This window comes from Balaenoptera ricei, chromosome 10 (genome assembly GCF_028023285.1).
Source record: "Balaenoptera ricei isolate mBalRic1 chromosome 10, mBalRic1.hap2, whole genome shotgun sequence".
Classification (NCBI taxonomy): domain Eukaryota; kingdom Metazoa; phylum Chordata; class Mammalia; order Artiodactyla; family Balaenopteridae; genus Balaenoptera; species Balaenoptera ricei.
In genome coordinates, this window is record NC_082648.1 from 40,924,399 (window position 1) to 40,940,428 (window position 16,030).

Consider the following 16,030-nt stretch of genomic DNA (forward strand, 5'->3'; position numbering starts at 1 on the left):
TATATGACAAACCTACAGCTAACATCATACTCAACATTCAAAGGCTGAAAGCATTTCCTCTAAGATCAGGAAAAAGACAAGGATGTCCACTCCCACCACTTTTATTCAACATAGTTTTGGAAGTCCTAGCCATGGCTATCAGAGAGGAAAAAGAAATAAAAGGAATCCTAATTAATTCAAAATTTTAAAAATACCATCTACAGTAGTACCAAAAATAAGTGAAGTACTTAGGTATTAACCTACAAAACTTGAGCAGAATGTATATGCTAAAAACTACAAAAGACTGATGAGAAAAACCAAAGATCTTAAAAAATGCAGAGACATACACTATTCATGAATTGGAAGATTCAGTATTGTTAAGAAGTCAGTTCTTCCCAAACTAACCTATACAGTCAAGGCCATCCCAATCAATATGCCAGCAGTACTTTTTTTTTTATAGATACAGAGAAGCTGACTTAAAATTTTATATGAAAAGTCAAGGAAACCAGAATAGCTTAAAAATACACAAACAAAAATTAGAAAAAGAACAGAGTTGGAGATCTCATACTACCTAATTTCAAGACTTATAGACAGTATGATAATGTCAAAAGGATAGGAATATAGATCAATGAAACAGAATTGAGAGTCCAGAAATAAACCCTTGTATTTATGGTCAGTGGATTTTTCATAAAGCTACAAAACATTTCAACAGAGAAATTATGGTATCTTTTAAGAAAAGTGCTAGAACATTTGGACATTTAGAAGCAAATAATATATGTATTATATATGTGTGTATGTGTATGTATATATATATATATATATATATATATATATATATATATATATATACAAACATTTGTATGTATACATAGATAAGAAAGACCTTGACCAATACCCCATACCTTATGCAAAATCAACTCACAGACCCAAATGTAAAAATCTAAAACTAATAAAATTCTAGGGAAAAAAACTGTCACTGTTTGCAGATGACATGATACTATACATAGAAAATCCTAAAGATGCTACCAGAAAACTATTAGACCTCATCAATGAATTCGGTAAAGTTGCAGGATACAAAATTAATACACAGAAATCTGTTGCATGTCCATACACTAACAACAAAAGATCAGAAAGAGCAATTAAGGAAACAGTCCCATTTACCATCATATCAAAAAGAATAAAATACCTAGGAATAAACCTATCTAAGGAAACAAAAGACCTGTACTCTATAAACTATAAGATGCTAATGAAAGAAATCAAAGATGACAAAAACATGGAAAGATATATCATGTTCTTGAATTGGAAGAATAAATATCATCAAAATGACTATACTACCCAAGGCAATCTACAGATTCAGTGCAATCCCTATCACATTGCCAATGGCATTTTTCACAGAACTGGAACAAAAAAATTTTTAATTTGTATGGAAACACAAAAGACTCTGTATATTCAAAGCAATCCTGAGAAACAAAGTGGAGCTGGAGGAATCAGGCTCCCTGACTTCAGAGTATAATACAAATCTATGCTAATCAAAACAGTATGGTACTGGCACAAAAATAGAACTATAGATCAATGGAACAGGATAGAAAAGAAAGCCCAGAAGTAAACCCATGCACATATGGTCAATTAATCTATGACAAAAGAGGCAAGACTATACAATGGAGAAAAGACAATCCTTTAATAAGTGGTGCTGGGAAAACTGGACAGCTACATGTAAAAGAATGAAATTAGAACATTCTCTAACACCATATACAAAAATAAACTCAAAATGCATTAAAGACCTAAATGTAAGACTGGATACTATAAAACTCCTAGAGAAAAACATAGGCAGAACACTCTTTGACATAAAATGCAGCAATATCTTTTCCAATCTGTCTCCTAGAGTAATGGAAATAAAAACAAAAATAAACAAATGGGACTTAAACTCAAACGCTTTTGCACAGCAAAGGAAACCATAAACAAAACAAAAAGACAATCCACGGAATGGGAGAAAATATTTGCAATTGAAGTGACTGATGAGGGATTAATCTCCAAAATATACAAGCAGCTCATGCAGCTTAATATCAAAAAAACAAACGACCCAATCAAAAAATGGGCAGAAGGTCTAAACAGACATTTCTCCAAAGAAGACATACATATGGCCAAAAGGCACATGAAAAGATGCTCAATGTCACTAATTATTAGAGAAATGCAAATCAAAACTGCAATGAGGTATCACCTCACACCGGTCAGAATGGTCATCGTCAAAAAAATCTACAAACAATAAATGCTGGAGAGGGTGTGGAGAAAGAACCCTCCTACACTGTTGGTGGGAATGTATATTGGTACAGCCACTAAGGAGAACAGTATGGAGGGTCCTTAAAAAACTAAAAATAGAACTACCATATGAACCAGCAATCCCACTTCTTGGCATATATCTGGAAAAAAACGTAATTCAAAAAGATACATGCACTATTTACAACAGCCAAGACACGCAGCAACCTAAATGTCCATTGACAGAGGAATGGATAAAGAAGATGTGGTACATATATACAATGGAATATTACTCAGCTATAAAAAAGAATGAAATAATGCCATTTGTAGCAACATGCATAGACCTAGAGATTATCATACTAAGTGAAGTAAGTCAGACACAGAAAGACAAATATATGATATCACATGTGGAGTCTAAAAAAATGACACAAATGAACTTATTTACAAAACAGACACAGACTCACAGACTTCAAAAACAAATTTATGGTTACCAAAGGGGAAAGGTCAGGAGGAGGGATAAATTAGGAGTCTGGGATTAACATATACACACTACGATATATAAAATAATCAACAAGGACCTACTGTATAGCACAGGGACCTCTACTCAATATTCTGTAACAACCTATAAAGGAAAAGAATCTGAAAAAGAATGGATATATGTATATGTATAATTGTATCACTTTGCTGTATACCTGAAACTAACACAACATTGTAAATCAGCTATACTCCAATATAAAAAATTAAATTGAGAAAAATAAATAGGTTAAGACAATCTAGATACTGAAACCTAAATATCAATCACTTTTAATTATAAATATATGTTAACACTTCTCAAATACATGTTAATTTAATTTAATGGTTTATGAAATGGTGTATCAATTAATAGGTTTTCTCATGGAATGTAATGATCCTTTAATATTAGAAATTTTTATAATTGGTCCAACAAGAAGAAATATATAATAATCTCAATAAATTCTGAAAATCTACAAAGTTCAATATCTATTTTGATAATATCTCTTTACAACTAAAATGGATCACTATAACTTGATAAAAACATGGACTATATGCTGACATCTAACATCATACTAACAGTGAATTATCAGAGGCTTTTTTATTAAAATTAGAAACTAAACAAGACTGACCACTCAAACTATTATTCTTTTCCTGTTATTATGGAATTATTAGTGTATGTTAAAAGATAGGAGTAAGAAATGGACATTTTAAGGATGAGAAAGGAGGACACCTAACTTGCTTTTTTATTGATAATATGATTTATATCACATTGTGGTCATTAAAGGACAAGGAGAATGTCAGATTAGTTTAAGAAAAAAAGAGAGGTTGTTGGATTGGAATTGGAGTACATTCAGATTAGAGGCAGCCCTAATCCACTTTCCTCATGGATATTATTTCTCTAACATTGAGCCTATGACTTTTATCTTTAGTGTCCATAAATTAGGAGACTCTAATTAGGTTGTTTAATCACCATTTCAACTGGAGTATTCCTATCAGCAGCTCCTAGATCAAGTATTTTTCTCTGGTCTAGTGGATATTTCTGTATTTCCTTACAACAACTTTTAATTGTTTTCACATCAAAACAATATAAAACTATTTTAATTCTAAATCATTTGGATAGTGGAATCTGATTTTAGCACCTGATTTGCATTCTGATTCATTATGGCAAGGATGCCAAATTAAAGTGAAAGCAATTAAATTTGATGTCCTATTTGGTAATGGCAGACTAGTGTATTGAAGACCAAGTTCCCTCCCCAAAACAACTTTAAAAATTAAGCAAATGTAAATATATAAGTATATACTTTTTTGAATTTTGATAGTACCAGAGATGTACCAAAACAGCTGAAATTTGAGGGATCAATATAACTGAAGAGAAGTTATGATGCCATTTGATACTGCTTTCTGCCTTAAGTCATCCATTGATTTTTAATGCAAAATCAGAAGCAGAGTAGTTAAAAATCGGAACAGTAAGTGGCATCTGAGAAACTGAGCAGAAATGCTAATTGTCTTATAAGTCTGAGGGGACAAAAATTGGTGCTTAACACCACCATAGAAGAGAGGATCTGGTAAGCACTCCAGATTTTTAGTTAGGACCTCAGAAGAACTACATGCTAAGAGTAAGTATAAACTGGAAATAGACCAGCTATCATTAAAGGCTGATGGTCAGTTTCAAAGCAGCATAAATCTGATTGGATTAAGGTTATCTTTCATCTACCTTCATTGCTATATCTTCTCTGAAGAAAGAAAATATCACATAGGGTAAAATTATTTCTATAATTTGTTAAACAAAATGCTCAGAATTCAGTTTAAAAAAAGAATCAGGGATGCCAGGAGGCAATACCACATGATTGGAAAATAATAGGAAAATTAGAAAGAAATAGATCCATAGGAGATCCAGATATTGAAGTGATCAGACATGGACTCACATGTAACTAATTAATATGTTTAAGAAATTTGATGACTAAATGGACATTTTCAGAAGAGACTTGAAATCTATAAAAAAATAAAAACCACATTTGAGTTTTAGAACAGAAAACAAAAATAACTCAAATTAATAATTTGATGGATATGTATAAGAGCTATTAGATATAACAGAAGAGAGATTTGATGAAGATGGGTTGGAAGAAAATATCCAGACTTAAGTAGTGAGAAAAACATGACAGAAGATATAGAGAAGAGCATAAAAGACATGTAGCTAATGGTGGAAACATCTAATACACAGAAGGAGAGGGAGGAGAGAATTAGGCAGATGCAATATTTAAAGATTATCCCAATCTGACACAAGCTGCCATCAAGCTACTGATTTAAGAAGAGCTCTAAACTCCAAACCGGATTAACACAAAGAATTCCACAACAAAATACATAATGAAATAGCTGACCAAGAGCAAAATAACAAAAGCAGCTAGAATAAAAAGATATAGTACCGTCTAATTAGCAATACTAAAACTTAGAGCTAACCTCTCAGTGGAAGCTGAAGGACAAAGTCATGTGCTCCTCAAAGCACTGGGAGAAAATATTTGTCAAGAATTCTACAGCCAGTAAAAATATTCTTTAAAAACAAAGGCTAAAGAGAGATACTTTTAGACAATCAAAAAATTGGAGAATTTGGGGCTTCCCTGGTGGCGCAGTGGTTGAGAGTCTGCCTGCCAATGCAGGGGACATGGGTTCGAGCCCTGGTCTGGGAAGATCCCACATGCCATGGAGCAACTGGGCCCGTGAGCCACAATTACTGAGCCTGCGCGTCTGGAGCCTGTGCTCTGCAACAAGAGGGGCCGCGGTAGTGAGAGGCCCACACACCGCGATGAAGAATGGCCCCTGCTTGCCACAACTAGAGAAAGCCCTTGCACAGAAACGAAGACCCAACACAGCCATAAATAAATTAAAAAAAAAAAAAAAAACCCTAGCAGCACAAGCCACACCTTTAAAAAAAAAATTGGAGAATTCATCACCAGCACATTTAATAACAGTCCTTCAGGAAAAAGGACAATGAATCAAGCCAGAAGCAAGAGGGAGTAAAGATCAATAAGAAAAGGTAAATACCTAGAGACAAATGAAAATGAAAACATGATGATCCAAAACCTACAGTTTGCAGCAAAAGCAGTTCTAAGAGGGAAGTTTATAGTGATATAGGCTTACCTCAGGAAACAAGAAAACTCTGAAACAAACAACCTAACCTTATGCTTAAATCAACTAAAGAAAGAAGAACAAACAAAACCCAAAGTTAGTAGTGGAAAGAAATCATAAGGATCAGAGCAGAAATAAATGAAATAGAGAAGAAAACAATAGAAAAGATCAAAGAAATTAAAAGCTGGTTCTTTGAAAAGATAAACAAAATTGATAATCCTTTAGCCAGACTCATCAGGAAAAAAAAGGAGAGGGCCCAAATCAATAAAATCAGAAATAAAAAAGAAGTTACAACTGACACCACAGCAATACAAAGGATCATAAGATACTACTATGAGCAACTATACTCCAATAAAATGGACAACCTAGAAGAAATGGACAAATTTTTAGAAATGTACAATCTCCCAAGACTGAAGCAGGAAGAAATAGAAAATATGAATAGACCAATACCAGTACTGAGATTGAATCAGGGATTAAAAAACTCCCAACAAGCAAAAGTCCAGGAATAGATGACTTCACAGGTGAATTCTACCAAACATTTTGAAAAGAGTAAATACCTATCCTTCTGAAACTATTCCAAAACATTGCAGAGGAAGGAACATTTCTGAACTCATTCTATGAGTGCACCATCACCCTGATACCAAAACCAGACAAAGATATCACCAAAAAAGAAAATTACAGGCCAATATCACTTATGAACATAGGTGCAAAAATCCTCAACAAAATACTAGCAAACGGACTCCAACAATACATTCAAAGGATCATACACCATAATCAACTGGGATTTATCCCAGGGATGCAAGTATTTTTCAATATCTGCTAATCAATCAATGTGATAACAAATTAAAGAATAATATTAACATTAACAAAATGAAGAATAAAAGCCATATGATCATCCCAATAGATGAAGAAAAAGCTATTGATACAATTTAACATAAATTTATGATAAAAACTTTCCAGAAAGTGGGCTTAGAGGGAACGTACCTCAACGTAATAAAGGCCATATATGACAAACCCACAGCTAAGATCATACTCAACAGTGAAAAGCTGAAAGCATGTCCTCTAAGATCAGGAACAAGACCAGGATGCCCACTCTCACCACTTTTATTCAACATAGTTTTGGAAATCCTACCCACAGAAATCAGAGAAGAAAAAGAAATAAAGGGAATCTAACTTGGAAAAGAAGAGGTAAAATTGTCACCGTTTGCAGATGACATGATGCTATACATAGAAAATCCTGAAGATGCTACCAGAAAACTACTAGAGCTCATTAATGAACTCAGTAAAGTTGCTGGATACAAAATTAATATATAGAAATCTCCTGATTTTCTATATACTAACAAAAAAATAGGAAGAGAACTTAAGGAAACAATCCCATTTACCATCACAGCAAAAATAATAAAATACCTAGGAATAAACCTACTTAGGGAGCAAAAGACCTGTACTCTGAAAACTATAAGATACTGGTAAAATAAATTGAAGACAAAACAAACAGATAGAAATATATACCATGTTTTTGGATTGGAAGAATCAATATTGTTCAAATGACCATACTACCCAAGGTAATCTACAGAATCAGTGTAATCCCTGTCAAATTACCAAGGGCATTTTTCACAGAAGTAGAACAAATATTTTTTTTTAATTTGTACGGAAACACAAAAGACCCCAAATAGCCAAAACAATCTTGAGAAAGAAGAATGAAACTGGAGGAATCATGCTCCCGGACTTCAGACTATACTACAAAGCTACAGTAATCAAAACAGTATGGTCCTGGCACAAATACAGACATATAAATCAGTGGAACATGATGGAAAGCCCAGAAATAAGCCCACACACTTATGGTCAATTAATCTACAACAAAGGAGGCAAGAATATACAATGGGAAAAAGACAGTCTCTTTAATAAGTGGTGCTGGCAAAACTGGATATGTAAAAGAATGAAATTAGAACATTCTCTAACACCATATACAAAAATAAACTAAAAATTGATTAAAGATCTAAATATAAGACCAGATATTATAAAGCTCCTAGAGGAAAACATAGGCAGAACACTCTTTGACATAAATTGTAGCAATATTTTTTTGGCTCTGTCTCTTAGAGTAATGGAAATAAAAACAAAAATAAACAAATGGGACCTAATTAAACTTAAAAGCTTTTGTACAGCAAAGAAACTGTAAACAAAATGAAAAGGCAACCTACAAATTAGGAGAAAATGGTTGCAAATGATGTGACCGACAAGGGATTAATTTCCAAACTATCCAAACAGCCCATATAGCTTAATATCACAAACAAAACAACCTAATCTAAATATGGCCAGAAGACCTAAACAGACATTTCTCCAAAGAAGACATACAGATGGCAAACAGGCACATGAAAAGATGCTCAATATTGCTAATTATTAGAGAAATGCAAATCAAAACTACAATGAGGTATCACCTCACACCAGTCAGAATGGCCATCTTTAAAAAGTCTACCAATAATAAATAGTGGAAAGGGTGTGGAGAATAAGGAACCATCCTACACTGCTGGTAGGAATGTAAATTGGTGCAGCCACTACAGAGAACAGTATGGACGTTCCTCAAAAAACTAAAATTAGAGTTACCATATGATCCTGCAATCCCACTCCTGGGCACATATCTGGAGAAAACTCTAATTCAAAATGATACGTGCATCCCTGTGTTCATAGCAGCACTATTTACAATAGCCAAGATGTGGAAGCAACCTAAATGTCCACTGACAGATGAATGGATACAGAAGATGTGGTGTATATATGTATATACAATGGAATATTACTCAGTCATAAAAAAGAATGAAACAATGCCCATTTCTTCCAGGTTGTCCATTTTATTGGCATAGAGTTGCCTGTAGTAATCTCTCATGATCGTTTGTATTTCTGCAGTGTCAGTTGTTACTTCTCCTTTTTCATTTCTAATTCTATTGATTTGAGTCTTCCTTTTTTTCTTGATGAGTCTGGCTAATGGTTTATCAATTTTGTTTATCTTCTCAAAGAACCAGCTTTTAGTTTTATTGATCTTTGCTACTGTTTCTGTCATTTCTTTTTCATTTATTTCTGATCTGATCTTTATGATTTCTTTCCTTCTGCTAACTTTGGGGGGTTTTTATGTTCTTCTTTCCTTAATTGCTTTAGGTGTAAGGTTAGGTTGTTTATTTGAGATGTTTCTTGTTTCTTAAGGTAGGATTGTATTGCTATAAACTTCCCTCTTAGAACTGCTTTTACTGCATCCCATAGGTTTTGGGTTGTCGTGTTTTCATTGTCATTTGTTTCTAGGTGTTTTTTGATTTCCTCTTTGATTTCTTCAGTGATCTCTTGGTTATTAAATAGTGTATTGTTTAGCCTCCATGTGTTTGTATTTTTTACAGATTTTTTCCTGTAATTGATATCTAGTCTCATAGCATTGTGGTCAGAAAAGATACTTGATACGATTTCAATTTTCTGAAATTTATCAAGGCTTGATTTGTGACCCAAGATATGATCTATCCTGGAGAATGTTCCATGAGCACTTGAGAAGAATGTGTATTCTTTTGTTTTTGGATGGAATGTCCTATAAATATCAATGAAATCCATCTTGTTTAATGTATCATTTAAAGCTTGTGTTTCCTTATTTATTTTCATTTTGGATGATCTGTCCATTGGTGAAAGTGGGGTGTTAAAGTCCCCTACTATGATTGTGTTGCTGTTGATTTCTCCTTTTATGGCTGTTAGTATTTGCCTTATGTATTGAGGTGCTCCTATGTTGGGTGCATAGATATTTACAATTGTTATACCTTCCTCTTGGATCGATCCCTTGATCATTATATAGTGTCCTTCTTTGTCTCTTGTAATAGTCTTTGTTTTAAAGTCTATTTTTTCTGATATGAGAATTGCTACTCCAGCTTTCTTTTGATTTCCATTTGCATGGAATATCTTTTTCCATCTGCTCACTTTCAGTCTGTATGTGTCCCTAAGTCTGAAGTGGGTCTCTTGTAGACAGCATATATACGGGTCTTGTTTTTGTATCCATTCAGCCAGTCCATGTCTTTTGGTTGGAGCATTTAATCCATTTACATTTAAGGTAATTATCTATATGTATGTTCCTATTACCATTTTCTGAATTGTTTTGGGTTTGTTATTGTAGGTCTTTTCCTTCCCTTGTGTTTCCTGCCTAGAGAAGTTCCTTTAGCATTTGCTGTAAAGCTGTTTGGTGGTGCTGAATTCTTTTAGCTTTTGCTTGTCTGTAAAGGTTTTAATTTCTCTGTCAAATCTGAGTGAGATCCTTGCTGGGTAGAGTAATCTTGGTTGTAGGTTTTTCTCCTTCATCACTTTAAATATGTCCTGCCACTCCCTTCTGGCTTGCAGAGTTTCTGCTGAAAGATCAGCTGTTAACCTTATGGGGATTCCCTTGTGTGTTATTTGTTGTTTTTCCCTTGCTGCTTTTAATATTTTTTCTTTGTATTTAATTTTTGATAGTTCGATTAATATGTGTTTTGGTGTGTTTCTCCTTGGATTTATCCTGTATGGGGCTCTCTGTGCTTCCTGGACTTGTGAAACAATGCCATTTGCAGCAACATGGATAGACCTAGAGAGTATCATTTTAAGGGATGTAAGTTAGAGGACGACAAATACCATATGACATCACTTGTATGTGGAATCTAAAATATGATGAAAATGAACTAATTTACAAAACAGGAAAAGACTCACAGACATAGAAAACAAACTTATGGTTACCAGAGGGGATAGTGGGGAGAGTGGTGCAGGGAGGGATAAATTAGGAGTTTTGATTAACATGCACATACTTCTATATCTAAAATAAGTAAACAACAAGGACCTACTGTATAGCACATGGATCTGTACTCAATATCTTGTAATAACCTATAAAATGGAAAAGAATCTAAAAAGGAATATCTATACATATATATAAATAACTGAATTAGTTTGCTGTACACTTGAAACTAATACAACATTGAAAATCAACTATACTTCAATAAAAAAAGAAAAGATAAATACATGGGTAAATCTGAAAGAATACTGACTGCATGAAATAACAACAGTAATAATAAAATAACAACAATATCTTGTGATATTATATATACGTATATATATATAGTTATATACGTACCTACATACTGAAGTTATATACATATGTATATATGTGTGTGTGTGTGTGTGTGTGTGTGTGTGTGTGTATATACACAGTTGAGCTTGAACCAAGAGAGAGTTGGGGCACTGACCCTCCGTGGAGTGGAAAATCCACATATTACTTACAATCAGCCCTACATATATGCAGTTGGGTTCCTCCACATCTGCTGTCCCACATCCCTGGATCAACCAACTACAGATCGCTTAGTACTGTAGAATTTCCTATTGAAAAAAATCCATGTATAAGTGGACCCACACAGTTCAAACCTGTGTTGTTCAAGGTTCAACTGTTTATAAATAATATATATAATCAAAATATATGCTAGCCATAGAATAAAAGGCAAAAAAAAAAAAAAAAGAAATTCAGTTAAAAGGTTCTAGGGTCCTTCTGCTATTTAGAAAGTAACAAAAGTACTACTCTACATTAGACTTTAATAAAACAAGAACACATGTTATTTCTAGAGCCACTCCTAAAAATAGTGGAAAAAATTTATATCTAACAAGTTAGTAAAGGGGAAAAACAGAATAATAAAAATTCTTAGTAAATTGAAAGGAAGGAAATAAAAGGATAGAAAAAGGAGCATAGAACATATGGGACTTAAAGAAAACAGTCAGATAGTCAACTTAAACCAGAATGTATGAATAATTATATTAAGTGTAAATCTACTGAACACTCCAATTAAAAGGTAAAGATGATCATATTGGATTAAAAAACAAAACTCCAGTATATGCTACTTATAAGGGACATGTTTGAAATATAAAGACACTTAGGATGACATTAAAAGGATGGAAAATGATATATCAAGCAACACTAACCTAAAGGAAGTTGGTGAAACTATATTAATATCAAAGTAGAATTAAAGCAAAAAAAATTTACTGGAGATAATAAGACACATTTAAAAATGATAGAAGAGTCAATCCAATAAGATCATATAAAATTGCTAATTGTAAGCACATGTGGATTAGATCACTGTTCAGCAAATATCTACTACTTAACCCTTCCTCACCACGTCCATAGAGAAATACAGTTCTCTATCCCATTGAAGTTGGGCTTGTCCATGGGAATGAATTGCTTTGTCCAATGGAATGTAAATAGAAGTGCCAGATTGCCAGCTCTGAGCATGGGCTTTAAGAGGGAATGCATATTTCCATTTGTCTTTCTGAGAGTTTCTAACCTCCATGATGAAACTAATAGCCCCAGGAAGGCACTGCCCCTTCAGCCTATGCCCCAGAATGAGACATTTGGAATAGATTACAGCCAGGAACCAAGTCCAGCCAATCTGCAGCTGTGTAACCTCAGCTGATCTGTATGCCCATGAGTGAGAACTAACTAAGTAGTTACTGCTGTATGCCACTAAGATTTTGTGGATGCTTATTGTGCAACAACAGATGACTGATAGATCACCTAATAACAAAACTTCAATATATATACATAAATATATAAAGTAAAAATGTAACTAAAAAAAGAAATAGACAAACCCCACCCTTAATAACCATCTGATAGAAAAGTAGACCAAAACCCAGTAAGTATGTGAAAGATTGGAAAAGAATGAGTAACATCTTGACTTCACTGATATACACAAATCATTGCAGCTCACAACTGCAGAATGCTCACTGTTTTCATTCTCATGCACAGGAAACATTTTCTAAAGTTCACCATAAGCCAGGACACTGCTATATTTAAAATAGATAACCATCAAGAACCTACTGTATAGCACAGGGAACTCTGCTCAATACTCTGTAATAACCTAAATGGGAAAAGAATTTGAAAAAGAATAGATACATGTATATGTAAAACTGAATCACTCTGTGTACACCTGAAACTAACACAACATTGTTAATCAATTATACTCCAAAATAAAATAAAAATATTTTAAAAATCTAAATAAATTTCCAATGGATTGAAATCATACAGAGCATGATGGTCTCTAATTTAAGTACAAATCAATAAAAATAGCTAGAAAACCTTAAATGTTTGGGGGAAAAGCAATATAATTTCATGTAACCCACAGATCAGAGAAGGAATAACAATGGAAGTTAATTTGATATGTTAAGCACTCTGGAGGCCATTAGGTTTGAATGTTCAATGTAGAAACCCTACAATAATCCTCTCCCATTGTTTTATTCATGATTAATTATTTTCATAATTACTAGTTAGAATGTGTTCCTCTGTTACAGTGCTAATTTACAGTTAAAAGACTTTTCCACAGTGAGGGGATATTTTAATTGTTATAGGCAATCGAGAGAAAATACTGATGACTATTCATTTCTTGGGTGAAGTAAAAGGTGAAATACATCACAGTGCGGTGAAAAAGGTAATTAGCAGTAACTGCATTATTAAATATGAATGAAAGTCTTTTAATTAAACAATGTTGTTTATTCAGTATTTCACTGAAATAACATTAAACTGACTATTTAATCAAAATAGCACATTGGAGATAAAAAGAGTCAATTGTTAAAAAGAAAAATAATGATAATTACAGTGACTCAAATGATAAACCATTATGCTTAGAATCAAATGAATAAAATTGGCCAGTCAAACATAAAGCAAGCAAATACAGCAAATGATAGTATCCATCCCATTAAGGTAGTTACTTGGAGTTTTATGAGTCTTGTAATATTGTGCATGTTTAATTTATATGTTTGATTTGGTTTCACAGTGTATTATATGTTATATAGGTAAGGAAGTTATATTTCCTCTTGTTTGAACATATTTTTAAATGTTATAATAAAATAATGCAGGAAAAGATTGATAATATTGAAAGATTTTTTTATTTAAATGGGTATGTACACTTTTTGAGTTAGAGAAACAACATCGTGAAAATGAGTGTGTGTGTGTGTGTAATAAATACTTGTGAAATAACAAATACATAGTATATGTAATACGTACATTATATATATTGGTCTGCCACCATGTTTCTACGAAAATTTTGTTTTTGACCCCAATTACTGATATAAGGCTCTTAAACACTTTCCATGGGGAATAAGTTCCAGGAATTCCAGTGGATGCCTGAAACCCCAGATAGTACTGAACCCTAAATATACAGTTGACCCTTGAACAATACGGGCCTGAACTGTGGTGGTCGACTTATACAAGACTTAGTTTTCAATAAATATGTATTATAGTACTACAAAATCTGCAGTTGATTGGTTGAATCCATGGATTTGGTATTGCAGATATGCAAGGCTGATGCAGATTTTTTTACTGTGTGAGGTCCATGCCCCTAGTCCCTGCATTGTTCAAGGGTCAACTGTACTATGATTTTTCTTATACTAATGGGCTGGTAGTGTATACAGCATGGACAAGCTTGACAGGGGTATGATTCATGTCCTGGCTGGGACAGAGCAGAAAGGCACGAGATTTCATAATGCTACTCAGAAAGGTGTGCAGTTAAAAACTTATGAATTCTTTATTTCTGGAACTTTCCATGTAGTATTTTTGGACCACAGTTTAATGTGGGTCACTGAAACCATGAAAAGTGAAACCACAGATAAGGGAGGACGACTGTAATTTCTTGAGCGATAAGAGTCTCTGATACAGAGCTCCTAAATCTCTTACAATTTCCTGACTCATAAGAGTGTCAACTCTTGGTGGGCTCCTGGATGAGGGATGGTCATTAGACCAAACCATGATTAGAAGCTTGTAACTTTCAGCCCTACCTACCCAATCCTCTGGAGAAGAGAGAGGGGCTGGAAAATGAGTTAATTGATCATGCCTACATGATGCAATCTCCATAAAAATTCCTAAAGTATGAGGTTTAGAGAGCTTCAAGCTAACTAAACTTGTGGAGATGCCTGCGGGTGGCCTCCAGAAGGGCATGGAAGCTCTGTGCCACTTCCCACATGCTTTGCCCAATGCATTTATTTCATCTGCCCATTCCTGAGTTGTATTCTTTTATAATAAACAAGTAATCTAGTAAGCAAAATGTTTTCCTGAGTTCTGTGAACTGCTCTAGCAAATTATCAAATCCAAGGAGGGGGTCATGGGAAACCCTGATTTATAGATGGTTGGTCAGAGGCACAGGTGACAACCTGGATTGTGATTGATATCTGAAGTTGGGGTGGAGGGCAGTCTTGTGGGACTGAGCTCTTAAACTTTGGGGTCTGTGCTAACCACAGGTAGATAGTATCAGAATTGAATTGAATTGTAGGACAGCTGACTGGTGTCAGAGAACTAACTGGTCAGTGTGGGGAAAAACCCACACATCTGGTCACAGAAGCATGAGTGTAAGAGTAAAGGAAAGCACCGAACATTTTCCCAAGACACTACTAGTACATATATATTTGTCAGTGTATCAGAAATATCATGTATATGGTATCATTGTTTTCACTATTATATATTCTGTTTTCCAGTAACAATCAATGGAAATACAATCACAATAACAGAAAAATAGATTCCATTTATATAATCTGTAAAAAAAACAACAACTAAGACTAATCCTGAACAAGAAACATGTGGAATCAGTATGAAGAAAAACCACCTATTTCTGTCCTAAGTAGAAGATCTCAGTGAGTAGAGAATTTCACTTTTCTGGATCAGAATACTGAATATTGCAAAATATTCTCAGGCACTGACATCAGTGGTAGTGGTTTAGGGCCATTTCAATAGCTCCCATGCAACTGCTCTTGGAAGTTTATGGAACTTGGGAGGACATGCTTAGAGAACCAATAAACACTCCTGGGGTTTCCTGTAAATGTAGGCAAGTCATAAGGGAGGGAACACATATCTAATAGCAGCTCATGAAAGCAAGCATCCCTCTGCCAAATCCTTCCAAATAGTTTATGTGACTCCATCTTTCATGCCCAGATATGGCCAGGAGCAATGTGGATATCATGTTAAACAATTTGAACTGGTGATTCTACTTCTGGGACTCTTTTTAAAGCAAAGAACCTAAAATACAGAACCAGTATTTAGGCACAAAGATGTCAAGAACAATATTAAACAGAAAAACCTGACAAAAAGTCTAATAGTTCCACAATTATGAAAGAGTTCATATTAACCCAAATCAAATTAAAGCATGCCAGA